This window comes from Panthera tigris, chromosome C2 (genome assembly GCF_018350195.1).
Source record: "Panthera tigris isolate Pti1 chromosome C2, P.tigris_Pti1_mat1.1, whole genome shotgun sequence".
In the NCBI taxonomy this organism is placed as follows: domain Eukaryota; kingdom Metazoa; phylum Chordata; class Mammalia; order Carnivora; family Felidae; genus Panthera; species Panthera tigris.
Genome location: NC_056668.1, coordinates 144,341,958 through 144,357,091, shown reverse-complemented (window position 1 = coordinate 144,357,091; position 15,134 = coordinate 144,341,958). Strand labels below are relative to the sequence as shown.

The 15,134-nt window shown below is 38.5% G+C and overlaps 1 protein-coding gene across 8 annotated transcripts in view; it reads right to left on the bottom strand.

Annotated features, from left to right (window-relative positions):
- RBMS3 (RNA binding motif single stranded interacting protein 3) overlaps positions 1–15,134 on the bottom strand; it is a 708,718-nt gene that overhangs the window by 325,404 nt on the left and 368,180 nt on the right. The window lies entirely within an intron of this gene.

Below are 15,134 nucleotides of genomic sequence, written 5' to 3'. Positions count from 1 at the left end.
GAGACAGAGACAGAGCATGAGTGGGGGAGGGGCAGAGACAGAGAGGGAGTCACAAAATCTAAAATAGGCTCTAGGCTCTGAGATGCAGGCTCTAAGCTGTGAGCACAGAGCCCGATGTAGGGCTTGAACCCACAAACTGTGAGATCATGACCCGAGCTGAAGTTAGATGCTTAACCGACTGAGCCACCCAGGCACCTCAGTACCATACTGTTCTGATTACTACAGGCTTGTAATATAATTTGAAGATTGGAATTGTGATACCTCTGGTTTTGTTTTTCTTTTTCAAGATTGCTTTGATGATTGAGAGTATTTTGTGGTTCCATACATATTTTAGGATATTTGTTCTAGCTCTGTGAAAAATGCTGTTGGTATTTTCATGGGTATTGCATTAAATATGTAGATCACTTTGGATGATACAGACATAACAATATTTCTTCTTCCAGTACATGAGCATGGAATATCTTTCCATTTCTTTGTGTCATCTTTAAATTCTTTCATCAATGTTTTATAGTTTTCAGAGTACAGGTCTTTCACCTCTTTGTTTAAGATTATTCCTAGGTATTTTATTATTTTTGATGCAATTGTAAATGGGATTGTTTTCTTAATTTTTCTTTCTGCTGTTTCACTGCCAATAGATTTCTGTACATTAATTTTGAATCCTGTGACCTTACAGAATTCATTTATCAGTTCTAATAGTTTCTTGGTGGAGTCTTTAGGATTTTCTATATATAGTATCATGTCATCTGAAAATAATAAAAGTTTTACTTCTTCCTTACTAATTTGGATGCTTTTTACTCTTTTCTGTTGTCTTATTGCTGTTGTTAGGATTTCCACTACTATGTTGAATAAAAATGGTGAGAGTGGAGATCCTTGTCTTATTCCTGACCTTAGGGGAAAAGCTCTCAGTTCTCCATTGAGTATGATGTCAGCTGTGGGGCTGTTTTTCTTTTTGAATAAGTTCTTTAGTATGTTGAAGTATGTTCCTTCTAAACCCACTTTGTTGAAGGCTTTTATCATGAATGGATCCTGTATTTTGTCAAATGCTTTTTCTGAATTTATTGAAATGATCATATGGTTTTTATTCTTTCTCTAATTGATGGGATGTATCACATTGATTGATTTGTGAATACAGAAGCACCAGGAATACGTTCCACTTGATCATAGTGAGAATTTTTTAATGTATTGTTGAATTTGGGTTGCTAATATTTTGTCAAGGAGTTTTGCATCTATATTCATCAGATGTATTGGCCTGTAGTTCTCTCTTTTTGTGGTGTCTTTATTTGGTTTTGGTCCCTGGGGAATGCTGGCTTCATATTTGAAGTTTTCCTTCCTCTTGTATTTTTTGGAAAAGTTTGAGAAGAATAGGTGCTAACTCTTCTTTAAATGTTTGGTAGAATTCACCTGTGAAGCCTCTGGTCCTGGACTTTTGTTTGTTGGGGAGTTTTTTGATTACTGACTCAGTTTCACTGCTGAAAATCAGTCTGTCCATCAATGTAAGTGGGGTCTTAAAGTCCCCTATTATTATTGTATTAGTTGATTATTTCCTTTATGTCTCTTATTAATGGTTTTATGCATTTGAGTGCTCCTTTGTTGGGTACAAAATATTTACAATTGTTATATTTTCTTGTTGGATTGTCCTCTTTATCATTATATAGTGTCCTTCTTTGTCTCGTTACAGTCTCTGTTTTAAAGTCTATTTTGTCCAATATAGACTTTATTTTCACATCCATTTGCATGATACATATTTCTCCATCCCCTCAGTTTCAAACTGCAGTTTTCTTTTGGTCTGAAGTGAGTTTTTTGTAGGCAGCACACAGATGGGTCTTGCTTTTTAATCCATTCTATCACAGTATGTCTTTTGATAGGTACATTTAGTCCATTTATGTTTGAAGTAATAGTTGATAGGTATGTATTTATTGCCATTTTGTTTCTTGTTTTGTGGTTGTTTTAGTAGTTCTTTTCTGTTCCTTTCTTCTCTTACTCTCTTCTCTCACAGATTGCTGGCTTTCTTTAGTGATATATTTGGATTCCTTCCTCTTTTTTTTTTTTTTTTTTTTTTTTTTTACATATCCGTTACTGATTTTTGATTTGTGGTTACCATTAGATCTTTATATAGTATCTTCTTTCTATAACAGGCTATATTAAGTTAATGGTCTCTTAAGTTTGAACTCATTCTTTTCCCCTGCCCCTCACATTTTGGGCGTATGGTATCATATTTTCATCCGTGTGTGTGTGTGTGTGTGTGTGTGTGTGTGTGTGTGTGTGTGTCCCTTGACTGAGTTTTTATAGGTATACTTATTTTCAGGGCTTTTGTGCTTCCTACTTTTCTTATCCTTACTTATGGTCTTCCCTTTCCACTCAAAGTCCCCTTTAACATTCCTTAGAGGGGTGGTTTAGTGGTCACGAACTCCTTTGACTTTTGTTTGTCTGGGAAACTCTTTATCTCTCCTTCTATTCTGAATGACAGTCTTGATGGATAGAGTATTCTATCCAGGGTTACAGACTTTGTTCTTCCTTTCAGTCTTCTGGCCTGCAAAGTTTCTGTTGAAAAATTGACTGATAGCCTTATGGGGTTTCCCATGTATGTAATTGTCTTCTTCTCTCTTGCTGCTTTTAAAATTCTTTATCACTTTAAATAAATATCACATATTTTTTGCCATTTTAATTGCTATGTGTCTTGATGTGGACCTCCTTGGATTGCATTTCTTGGGGGAACTCTGTGTCTGCTAGATCTGCATATCTGTTTCCTTTCCCAGATTAGAAAAGTTTTCAGCTATTATTTCTTCAGATAAATTTTCTGCCCTCTTTTCTTTCTCTTCTTCTGAGATCCCTATAATGTGAATGTTATTATGTTTCTAATGTGAATGTTACTATGTTTCATGGAGTCACTGAGTTCTCTAGGTCTATTCTCATTTTGCAAATCTGTTTTTTTTTCCCCTGTAACCTGCTCAGCTTGATTAGTTTCCATTATTACTCTGTTCTCTAGGCCACTAATTCATTATGCTTCCTTTTGCCCATTTATTCCATCTAGTGTGTTTTTCATTCATTTATTGTGTTCTTCATCTTTGATTATTTTTTATCTCTTTGTTAATCATCTCACTGATGTCCTCCACTCTTTTCTCAAGTTTAGTGAGTATCTTTATGATCATTACTTTAAATTCTCTATCAGGTATGTTACTTATCTCTGCTTTGGTTAGGTCTGTTCCTGTGGCTTTTTCCTGTTCTTTCCTTTGGGATATGTTCCTCTGTCTCTTCATTTTGCCTAACTCTCTGTGTCTGTTTCTATGTGTTAGGAAATTCAGCTATGTCTCTTGAAAGTATGCTCTTGAAAGTAATGCCCTTATGAAGAAGTCCTACCTGTAGTGCAGTACAGTGTCCCCTGTTCACCAGAACCTGATGTTTCAAGGGTGTCTCCTATGTGCATTGCATGGACCCTGCTGTTATGTGTCGGCCACTTTTTCCTTCAGTCAATTTGTCTGCAATGGCTCTCTTTCTTTGCCTGTTGTGGGCAGTTTTTGTTTCCTGTCATATTAGTAGACCACCCTGAGGCTACCTTGAGCTTGAGTTGAGTCAGACCCGGTGTTCACCAGAGACGCAGTAGCACTAAACTGCAGGGTGTTTTCCCTGTATTATGCCCTGAGAATCTTTCACTGGTTGGGAGGGGGGGTGCAATCAGACTAACTGCCTGTCTCCATTCCACTGCTGGGGCCAGAGTCTGACTGGTGGGTGTGGATATCTTCTAGTCACTCTAGGACATAAGTCACTTTGGAGTGGTGCTGGCCCCTCTCAGGGCTGCTTGCACACAGCCAAGCTTGTGGCCTTGGTTTGAATGGGCTCTAGCCAAGGGCAAATTGGAGGGGTTGCAAAGCACAGTGCCTGTAAGGTCTGCACACAGGTGAAAGGGGACATGTTGCTGCCACTGGGCCCATGCCAGTGGGGATGGAGTATGCAGTTTTAACAAGGTGCACACTGGTCTGCCTGGAAGTGAGAATTACAACTGTCCCTGGGACTGGGGCCGCTGGGATGGATCTGCAAAGCTTACTTGGGCAGGGTAGGGTATATAATTTTAACAACGTGTGTCATCTTCTGTGGTAGGAGGCCCGCCTCCACTGCTGCCATTGGGACCAAATCACCACAAAGCACATGGATCGGGAGATGGGATGTTGTCAAGATTTACACGTCTTCTAGGGGGCCAGCCCACAGGGCAGAGACTGAGGCAAACAGGATTGGAATGGACAGATCTACCAAAGCACAGTGGGGTAACTTGGGGCTTGGTGTAAACAAGTTAGACAGGGAGCTTTGGTGCTGTGCTGGTTCTGGCAGATGTCACTGTGTTTATGCTGGGGAATAGTGAGGGAAATGGAGCCTGCAAGCGCTTTTGTTCCTGGAGGAGTCTCCCAGTGAAATCTGTCCCTCAGGGACAAGCTCTGAGATGAGTGAACTACTCTCCCTCCCATATGCTTCAGACGTTTTTCAAACTACAGCTTCCAGTATTTTATCTCCATGGGCTGTTTGTTGTGCTGTCTCTTTAAGGGCGGGGACTCAGCTTCCACTTGCCCTCCATGTTCTCTCAGAACCAAGCCCTGCTGGTGTTTAAAATTCCAGGCTTTGGGGACACCGGGTGGTTCATTCAGTTAGGAGTCTAACTCATGATTTCAGCTCAGGTCATGGGATCGAGCCCCACGTCAGGCTCTGTGCTGACTGCAGGAAGCCTGCTTGGGATTCTCTCTCCCTCTCTCTCTACCCCTCCCCCACTTGTTCTCTCTCTCTCTCTCTCTCTCTCTCTCTCTCTCTCTCAATAAATAAATAAATACACTTAAAAATAAAACAAAATAAAGTAAAATAAAATAAAATAAAATTCCAGGCTTTACGTCCCAGTGGGTAAAAGAGTTCATGAAATTTGGCCCATCTAGTTTTTTCAAAGCCAAATGCTATGAGAATCTATCTTCCCTGTGCTTATGCCCTGGTGTGACTGTTTCTGGCCCTTCTCAGCTATGTGGCTCCCTCCCTCCCATGGACTGCTCAAGGTCTGTTTAGCTCCCCACCGCATCTCTATCCTTCCTACCCTCTTCGATGTGTCCTCTTCTCTACCTTTATTGTGGAAGTTGTTCTGCCAGTCTTCCGGTCCTTTTCTGAGTTATCTACATCAATGTGGGTGTTATCTAGTTGTATGCAGGGGACCTGGGATGAGGTGAGCTTAGGGACCTCCTATTCTGCCATATTCCCAGCATCCCTCCAAATTTGCATTTTTAAAAAGCTGTCAGGTGATGTTGGGACCATTTGGAGCAACACTTTTCCAACATTTTTGATTTGTGCAAGCACAACTAAATGGTTCTTGTAAAGTTCAGGAAATAACATAAGATACCCATAAATCATTTGTCCAGCTTTTAAAGATATCCAGAAATGTGACTTCATCGGATGAAGTAATAATCAGTTAGTGGTTTACAGCTCCTACTGAGGGTTGGATTTCAGTACAATGGAGAGATACATGGGCCCCCAGACTGCACATACTGTGCTCTTTCCCTGCTGAGGTAATGTTAACTCCTTGCCCCTTGAAGAACCCCATATCCTGTCAATCCTTTACCCGATGTCAATCAAAACTTTTTTTAGGAAACTATCAGCTAACTCATTCTCTTTTCATTGTTGTATTACCTCAAGGATGACAGAATACGTTGTTTCCTGATCGAAACAATAACATTTTAATCATGGAAATTACAGCATCAATCCCTGAGATAACGGGAAGCATTGACAGAGTAGGGGAACAAGTAGCCTTTCCTAGTCCCTGAATATCACAAGTGGATGGCCCCTCCCTATAAGGAAGTCCAACCCTCCTTTCACTGTCTGGAGATTATTCTGATACAACTAAAGCCAATTCTCTTTGCCCTATAATCACTAGAGACAAAGAATCTCAGCTGGTTATTAATCTCATCTGTATCACAAGTAGTAGAGTACTAAATCTCCCCTCTGACTTTTCTTCTCCAAGCAAAATCCTATCAGCTTCCTTAGTGTTTGGTATAAGGTCTGCTTCCTAACCCCTAATGATATTATAAATCTCCTTTAAATTCTCTCAAAATTGAGTGCATGTAAGTACTTGAAAGCCAAGTTCCTATGTGAAGTATTTTTTAAACCCTTTGTCTTTACCTCTCTCCCACCACCCCCAATCCAATAGAATATTTTCTATCAACCAAAGTTGCAATGAATCATGTGTTGAGAGGGTTGAAGAATGGGGGAGGGGGCAGAAAACCCTTAACACTGGCTTCACCAGAGCTGAGCATAGGGGCAGGATTGCTGCCAGATTATAATCCTGTATACATTAATTTTACTTTAGCTCTATGGATGCTTCTAAATAAATAAAATGACAGTAGGTAGCACTTCTATTTGTGGTTCGCATGTAACTTACTTATAGCTCTGGCTAGGTTATTTATTTAATTCTTGCTACAATTTTGTAAAGAAACTGAGATTCACACTTTTGGTATTCTAACGGGTCACAGAGCTAGCTGGTTTGTGACTGGGTTCCAGGTGGTTTTGCCATAACCATCCTGGTCATGGACACCTTTGCTGCAAATATTTTTGTCACAGACATTTTTGTCACATAACCAATGGGCCAGAAGATAATTCTGCCATAAAAGATAAACTAACTGGTTGATAGTTTGGTTTCATTTCTCCACTGACGAATCGACCACCTTTGACAGAGTGAAGGTTTTGAAGCTACTAGTTGTCAGTTTGGTTTCATTTCTACATTGACAAAATCCTCAGTTTTATATTATATAAATCTTAGCTAGCCCTCATGATGATCTATGCAGTGACAGGCAGGTGTGGCACTTTTAAAATGGTAGATGATAACAACTATGTATTCAACACAATAGAAAATATTGTGATAAAACTTACTGGAAGCATGAAATAAGAGAGTTGCAAGCCTATATTGCATATTATGTTGTATTCGTTAATAGCATAACAGTGAAACTATCATATTACCATGAGACCAAAAGTCACAATGAGACCAAAGCTCGGTTATAAAGGTGTTATAGAATTAGCATTTCTTCCACAGTTTCTATAGATCTTTGGGACGTCTTTCAATGCACATGTGACGATATGCCAAGAACGACAGTGTGGAAGGCTTTCACAGTGCGACACAAAGCTGTTACCAGTATGCATCCCAGTATTTGGAAAACTGATACCTCTCTTAATGAAGGAAGGGATTAATAATTAATTTTATTATTTTTTTTATGTTTCATTATGTCCTTTTTAATGTCCCTCTTTTATTTTTCATTATTTTATCTTTGACGCAAAATTGCCTTATGGCAATTTCATTAATTTTTTTTAATGTTTCATTATGTCCTTTTTAATGTCCTTCTTTTATTTTTCATTATTTTATCTTTATGACAAAATTGCCTTACAGCCAATTAGTTACACGGTCAAAATGCTTGCGGCAAAGATGTCTATGGCAAAGATGCTACGGCAGGAAAAAAAAAAAAAAAAACTAAAAAAAACCCCAGACATGATGTGACAGAGCGGTAGTTCAAATTTGGCCCAAGCCCCACTGTGGGGTTTTTCTTATTACACCACACTAACCTCGAAAGTGCAACATGTCTTATCAGATTATCCTTTGTTGTATCTAGTTTTCAAGAAAACTGTCTTAGATTGCCTGTGGAAAAGGGCATGTTTTCTAGAAAACCCAATAAAATAAAGAATAAAAAAATCTGGGAAGCTGAGTGTATCTATAATAAAACTGAGAAAACACTACAACTCTAGACGACAGATGTTGACATATACCTGCCAAATGCAGAGAAATTTGGAATGAGAAGTAGAATGCATACTCCTGAAAACAAGCCACAGATATAGTGGATGAGCTTCAGGAAAACCACCGCAAACAAAAACACTCAAAGAGTTAATTCAACATTTCTAATATGATAATAATAATAGTAACAAAAATAACTTTCATAAACATAAATCAGAATGGAATACCACATTTTAGGAAAAATGCAAACGAAGTGATGGCATTTGGATGTCAGGGATAGGAAAAGAACTTTTGAGACATCCATCCTGAAAAAGAAATTTAGCAATCAGGTAGAAAATCAGATTAATGTAGCGACACTAACACCAAGGAAGGAAAAAAAAAAAAAAAAGCAAAGCAAGCAAAAACAAAACAAAACACTTCAGTGCAATGACATTTGAAGGGAGAAAATGACTTACAAATTTATACCAGTATAATTATCATTCATGAATAAATGTAAAAAAAAATAGAGATTCTGAAATGTGTACAGACATTAGACTATAACACTCATGATGGTTTCTCTATAAACTACAAGTCTATGGAGTTCAGAAAACTGTGATATAAATAAAATTGTGAATTCAAGAACTACATAGCCATTAAGCCATTATATAAAACTACTGAAAATGAATACTGATTTTATTTGAATGCAGAACTACTAATCCTGAATGATTTGGGTTTTGATGGTTTTATAATAAAATGTAAATATTACAAAGTTGGAAGTAAAAACAGTAATATAAATAATTGAATTTGGAAACTGGAGATGAGAGGTTATGGGGGGACAATCAGTTTGCTAAGTTTCTTTATTTTTAATAACTGTCTAAATTATACACGTACCTATATTTTAATTTTTAAAAGCAACCTGTAGAAGACATAAAATAGACTCAACACTTTCCAAGTAATCAGAACATGCAAGAATAGCAACAAAAAACAACAACGAGATGCATCACAATACAAAACAAGTAAAACAAAGTAGGCCTTTAAGAACCGGATACATAAAATGGTGATGTTCTATTGAAAAATAGCATCTTTGAGTAGAACTTTACTAAATAGCATTCAATAAAGGGAGTTCCATTTATATTATTGCCAAGACTAGACATGGATCCAGGCCTGATTTCTAGGGCTATCGTAATGACTACCACAAACTGTATGACTTAAATAACAGAAGTTCATCGTCTCTCCGTTATGGCGGCTACAAGTCCTAGATCAAAGTGTCAGAAGGGTTGGCTTTTTCTGGAAGCAGTGAGTAGGAATCTGTTCCCTCACTCTCCCCTACCTCTGGTGTTTTCTGGGAAGCTTTGGCATGCCTTCGGGTGCAGAAGTATCACCCCAATAGGTGCCTGTGTCTTCTTTTTTCTTTATTTAGTCTTTTAATTTTTTTTTATTTTTATTACTCGAAAAACTTTAAGTTTTAAATTTAGCATTATGACTCTGTGCTTGTGTCATCAACACTTTCACAACAATTTCATGTTCCTCAATGCAGAAAGCATGCTTGATCCTGTCACAGATATACTTAGTACCCACGGAACCACCAAAGGCCCCATTGACTTTTTTTTTTTCATTTTATATAAACTCAGAGGAGCTTTAGGTCTCATGGACCAAACTACCTGAAGTTGGCCTGGGCACACGCCACATGTAGATTTTGGTGTTTTCCCAACTTTTTTGGTATAAAGGTAAACAATTCTATTACTAGGGGTTCAGGATAACCTAGTTTTGGTTAGAGGACATATTGTAGGACAGCCATATATCAAGTGCTGGACCTTTCTAAAACAATTTTTTAAATGTTTATTTTATTTTTGAGAGAGAGAAGCAGAGCAGAAGTGAGGGAGGGGCAGAGAGAGAGGGAGACACCGAATCTGAAGCAGGTTCCAGGCTTTGAGTAGTCAGCACAGAGCCCCACGTGAGGCTTGAACCCATGAACCGTGAGATCATGACTTGAGCCGAAGTTGTACACTTAAGGCACCCCACGTGCTGAACCATTCTGAATGCCACTAGACAATGACCCCAGAAGAGGAAAAAGAAAACCCCACCTTATTTTCACATGGTGTTTTGTGTGCATTGTTGTCTCCAAACTCCCCCTTTATATACAGATACCACTCATAGTGGATTAGGGGTCTGTCCTATTCCAGTACAACCTCATCTTAACCTAATTGCATCTGATACAACCCTATTCTCAAAGAAGGTCACAACCTGTGGTACTAGGGAACTTGGGTTTCAACATTTGAATCCCAAGGGGACACAATTCACCCCATAATAAGGTCCTTTTCTGCCTCTTATACAGTTGGAAACGTATTAAATATTATTTCCTGTTTATGAACATTTTCAAACAGTACCAGAGACCAATCAACAATTACAAAGCATGACTTTGCAGTCATTCTGCATTAAAGAGATCAGAAACTGGCAGGAAAAAAAATACCCCCAAATAATGCCAAATGGCAGGCTAAATAGCCTTATATAAAACACTGTAATTTGAAGCTTGGCAAAGAACATCAAGGCAGAATGTCTTCAGAAAGACAGCTAAGCATGATTCTATGAAAGGGCACTTGCCACTAGAGTCTAAGTGAAACAATGCTGGGCAGATACTGATGTGTTCAGTCAGCTTCAGTAAGAAGCCAGTCCTTTTCCTTGGGCATGGGTGGTTTCAAAAATAAAAACAAAAACACGAGCACTGAGTATGGGAAGGAAAGAAAAAAGGAGGAAGAAAGTGGGATGAGGAAAGAATGTAGAATCATGTCAAGGCTTAACAAATCACCCACAGAGCCCTCATAATGGTCTGGGAGTCATTAATCTAATACTCCAGTGAGATCTCTGTTCTCAAACTGTTAATTTTTATCTGCTGGCTACTCTGGACTCCCATTTTAGTAGGTTCTAAGGGAATTACAAAGACAGTAAAAGTGGTCCTGAATTTCCTTTATTTTGCTGAGCTTACTAACAGTGACTACCAGGGTCAGTCACTAGAGTGACTCTAGGGTCAGAACACTAGGTTTATTCCCAACAAGCAATCTGATCTTGGACAAGGCACTTAGATAGATGGCTTTCTGTGACCAAATTTTGTCAACAGTACAGTGAGGCAACTCATGTGAGGCTCAATATTAAGGCATGAAAAAAAGTGTAGTGTCATAGGTTGGTGTCCCCAGAAGCAGAGCCTAAGACAGATATCCAAGTACATATGGTTTACCAAGGGTGATGCAAGGAAAAGGAAGCATGAGAGAGAATTGGGAAGCACTGAGCAAAGATGTGGTCTCAGGTGAAGCCCAGCCTTGGTCTCCTCTAAGGAGGGCTCTGCAGCACATTCCTCACCATGGGCTTGAGACAATGGGGATGGCCTTTCATACTTCCATATCAACCCATCACCTCAGCACCTCTCCCTGAGTGTGTGAGACAACTCCTTTCAGCCCAGGGAAATTGTCAGGAGATCAGGGTAGTTGTGAGCCAGTAGCAACCAACACTCCCAGCAAGTAGGGAGGAGTGATTAACCTGGCACAGGGGAAGTAGATGGGGCACAACAGTATCCCAACAGTACCCAACAGAGGTAGGGATTTAATCTTCCAACATCATTTCCTGCCACTGCTTTGCCGTTACTTTATAATGAACTTCCTTCCTTTCAAAACTTCAGTTCCATAGCTGAAGAATATTGAAAAAGAAAAAAAAAATCACAGGTAGAATGCCAAGGATCACTTAAACTCTGACATTCTGTTTTAAGATGTGTCCTCCTGCCCGTGTGGGTCATTTGCCCCTTTTCTTTCAGCTTCACTGTGTATTCATCTGCATCCCAGGTGCTAGGACCCTGAAAATGACATTTCCTGGATTTCCCAGCTGACTTCTGGTTAGGTCTGCCAATGCCGAGAACTATCGGGAGCCTGGAATATACGAGGAAGCAAAAATTCTTTATGTCTCATGGCTTCTGTGGGTGTCACCAGCGTCAGTGGCCAACTATAGGTTGCAGCAACCTTCAACAGCTCCCATTCAGCTACTACCTCAGGGACTACTGCCTGAAATGGCAGGGCCAGCCTGGGCCAGCAGGTGCCTCTGGCTGCTCTTGCAGCAGGAACGGCAGCAGTTTCAACTGGAGCAGAGTCTTACAGCAATGCTAGAGGTAAGTGTGCCCCTGTGACCTGCTGACACCACCTCCTAAGTTTTATCTGGCCTGCCGAAGGGGTAATAGCAGTTTGTTGCTCAGTTACTTCATCTTCTTTCCTTTCTTCCTTAAGTCCTTTTAAGTTTTTTTTTAACTTTTTTTTTTTTTTTTGTAAAGAGTTCTTGTATTAAAGATCCTTAGTCTGAAATACCTAGAGTGGTTTGTTTTTTTTTCTGTCTCTATTCTGACTGATACGATATCAAACATTATGGTTAATAATGAGAATGACATCAAAGACACAGAATAGGTGGTTAACTCCATAGCTCCAAAACAACAAAGGAAACATCTTGCGGGACATCTTCTACCCTTACTCTGATAGGTTCCTCCTCGTCCTATTTCCTAAGTCAAAATCTATATGGATGTGATTTAAAAAGAAAACACTTGTTTTGCTTCGTGTTACAATTTTTCATGAATATGATTTGCTATCCTTAGAGGATCGCTGAAGATTTATATTTAATTTACACTTTTTTTCACCTTTTATCTTACAAATTTAAATTGACAAATATGAGTGTACAGAATTCTGCAGATAAAAAAAAAAAAACCCAAAGACCAGAGAAGGACCATGTCAATGCTGGAGATGTTCATAATTAATGTTAATGTGTGCTAGTAGAGTGTCACTGCAAAAGGCTTTCCTTCAGAATCTTGACAGTTAGTATCTTCAGCATAATTTCTTCTATGACAGAAAATGTGTATTTCACATTATTGTCCACCCCCAACAACACATAGTGCATTATATGAAATATTGGCTCTATGCCTATTTACTGGAATAGGATCAATCTTTTTTTGCTTTTTGCTTTTGTTTTGTTTTGAGAGAGACAGAGAGAGAGAGAGAGAGAGAGAGAGCGCGAGCACACACACACTATGAGGGAAGGGGCAGAGGGGAGAGAGAGAATCTCAAGCAGGCTCCACATCCAGGTCAGAGTCCAACTTGGGCAAGATCTCACGACTTGAGATCATGACCTGAGCTGAAATCAAGAGTCAGACGCTTAAGGAACTGAGTCACCCAGGTGCTTCAATCATCATTTCTTAACTATTTGCATCAGAGTCACCTTAATTCAGAAGTCTGAGATGGGGCCAAGAATTTACATTTCAAACAAGTTCACAAAAAATACTGATGCTGTTGGTCTAGGGTCCCTGTGTTCAAAACTTATGGGATAGATTATAAAATCTCTGCAGGTTAAATATGACCAAATGATGGATTCTTACCAAAGAAAAATAGGTATTTTCCAACCTAGGTCAGTGTCAGCCTGATAGTAGGTAGAGAGCTTTACTTTTCAAAAGTATAGTCCATCACATACGGAAAGCCAGACCTCATTCATTCATCACCAATGTTTTCCACCTGTTATCTTTCCAATTTCTTTGGGAGAGAGGGAACAAGCACATTATTACCCAAGTTTTGTTGAGGCGGAAAAAATATTTGGCTAAATATTAATTTACACATCCAGATAATTTCAACAACTGGCTTACTGAGTACAAGATAGGGCTGTAAAACTTTTTTGCATTCTTATTTGCCCTGTTCAGCGCTAGCAGGATAATCCCTGATCTTAGTAGATCATTAAATTGAACAGATCAGTAGGGCTTAGATAAATGATTGAATTGCAAAGCTAAAAAATGGTTTGAGGGCTAATAATTAATATTTATGATGGTCTAATTCCTATTTGTACAATGATGCTAAATATTAAAACTATTTCCATACGAAGTAAGCAACTTGAATGAAAAATGTTCTCTTGGCAGCCTTATATAGTTATTAGTAAAAAAAAGTTATGGAATAATGTCAGCGAGGCAAATGACATATGTTCAATTATATTAATATTCAACTAATAGGGAGAATGATTAAAAGATAGAAATGACTTTACATAATCATTCTCAATTGTGTGCCATTCATTTTCATTCAAGTATAAAAAGGAGTCAACCTTTCCTCTGTTCCCTATTTGCAATGCCAGGTTCTAGAACCCCAAAACACACATTTCTACTGACATAGTGAAAATGTTCAAGAGACCTGTGAAAATACAAAATGCAGTAAGTATGCATTGATTCACTCGTCAAACACATATTGAATACCCACTAGGTGCCAGGGGTGGTTCTGTGCCCTGGGCTTATAGTGGTGACAATCACAAAGATCCCTTCCCTCAGTGAAGTTTCATTCTAGCGGGTAGAAATAAACAATTAAAAAAATTGAATGATTTAATATATTGTAAGCACTATGAGGAAAAATAACGTGGAGATCTAACACAACAAAGACAAGGTGAGGATAGGAAGTACTGAACTAGAGGTGATATAATTTTCAATAGGGTATTCAGGAAACTCCTTTTGAGAAGGTGACATTTGAACTAACACTTTAAAGAGATAAGGAGGCAAATGAAAATTTGGGAGAATTACTGGTCCAGGAAGAGGAAATGCCATGTGCCTGTGCTCTGATACACGAGTATGCCTGTGGAGCTCCCAAAACAGCAGAGAATCCAGAATGAGTGTAACAGAGTTTGCAGGGAAAAGGGTAGGAGAGGTGAGAAGAGGGTTAACTATAGACCAGCAATAAATATTCTAAGGCCTTGTTGATTATTCTAAAGTCTGGCTCCTACTCTGAGTGAGATGTGGAGCCATTGAAGGGAATCTTATTAAACATTAGATATGAACTGGTACTTTCAGATAATAGCACTGGTATTTAATTAAGATTAGAAACTTTATCTGTACTGCACAGTTGGAAACTTTCATATAGAATCCCTACCACAGTACCAGATATGAGTGAATAATTAATACTTTTTTTTTCTTTTTTGAGCATTTAAAACATTTGAAATGAAAAAGATCAAACTGCTTTTAACTGGTGACCAACAAGTTGTTCTCAAAATGAAATGGGTTATGAGTAAGTCATAAAACCACAAAGAAGAACAGAGAACTTAGTGCTTACTTATTTAGAACAACTGTTTATACTGCCATCCGCTCTCTTTGCAAAGAAGAGGCTACTATCAGAATGTTTACGTTCAGGATATCATTCCTGACAAACTGACTATTTTAACCTGGGAGGGACAGAAATTGGGGAGGAGAGGAGAAAAAAGAATCCTAAATTGTTGAAATATTTCTTTTGTGTAAAATGTTAGGATCATTAAATCTAACTAAGGCTAAAATGTGTAAACTATTTTACTTTTAAAATATACCAATGTCTTACAAAGAAAAAAAAATGACAACTCAATTATGACAAGTCATTGATATATAATGGGTTCTATTGTC